Below are 1,029 nucleotides of genomic sequence, written 5' to 3'. Positions count from 1 at the left end.
GGGTGTGAGATGTTTCTCAAAATGGTTCATTATGAAAGCATTACTAAATATATCTGACAATTCGTATTCGGCTCCTCTGTTAGAATTTTTAAAAACTATGTGTTTCAGTGGTTTTGGAACTTCGATAGTAAGGGGATGAAAATTTTAATGAAATATTTATTGCGTTATATTAAAATATGTTAAATCGGCATCTATGAAAACCGGTATTTCACTTCTCAGTTATATAAAAGAAATATGTGTTGCGGAATGAAAGATTCTATGGAGATATCACCACAAGAATACAAACGGCTTGATTAACAAAAACCTTCGACTCCAGCTGTCGGCATTGTTTTTTGGTCATTCAGTAAAAGACCATGCTTCAATGGCGTTAAGTTTAGAAAGTGTTGCAGTTGATAAAAGACATATAAAAACGATTAAAGAAAAAAAATCTTTGAAGACCATAAACGGTCTACGCAAGTAAAGAAGCGGATGATAAGTTAGCTCTTTATGCAAATGAGTTGGTCACTTTAAGTGAAGACACATGTCATGCACCAGGAACCAAATATTATAGTTGCTACGATTGGCTAACGGAAAAGTTTTGCAGAATCACGGGAAATCACTTCTGCAAGTGGCTGAGAATCTCGTAATGGATAAAAATTCTGTACTGAGAATTCCAAGGTGGGAGATGCAAATTTCTCGATTAGGAATTGTTAATCCACATGTGAAACCTGAGTACATAATCCCTGTGACATTTTATCAACGGTGTTCCATAGGGACAGGTTCTCATCCAAAAAGTTCGAAAATTCAATTTCTTTGTAGTTGCATTTTTTTTAAGGTGTACTTGTCCAGACTCTTGGAACGGAAAAGTTTTTTTTTTAATCCGTGCTTTAAAAAAGTTTCTACAGCCCATTGTTTGAAGCAGTGTCACGACTGCCATGAGCCGCGCGGGGTATCCGCCATGTCTCAAACGCCTTGTCACGGTTCGCGCGGCTCCCCCCGTTGGAGGTTCGAGTCCTCCCTTGGGCATCGTTGTGTGTGTTTGTTGTCCTT

This window comes from Schistocerca gregaria, unplaced genomic scaffold (genome assembly GCF_023897955.1).
Source record: "Schistocerca gregaria isolate iqSchGreg1 unplaced genomic scaffold, iqSchGreg1.2 ptg000362l, whole genome shotgun sequence".
Lineage (NCBI taxonomy): Eukaryota > Metazoa > Arthropoda > Insecta > Orthoptera > Acrididae > Schistocerca > Schistocerca gregaria.
Note: the sequence above shows the minus strand (reverse complement) of the source record.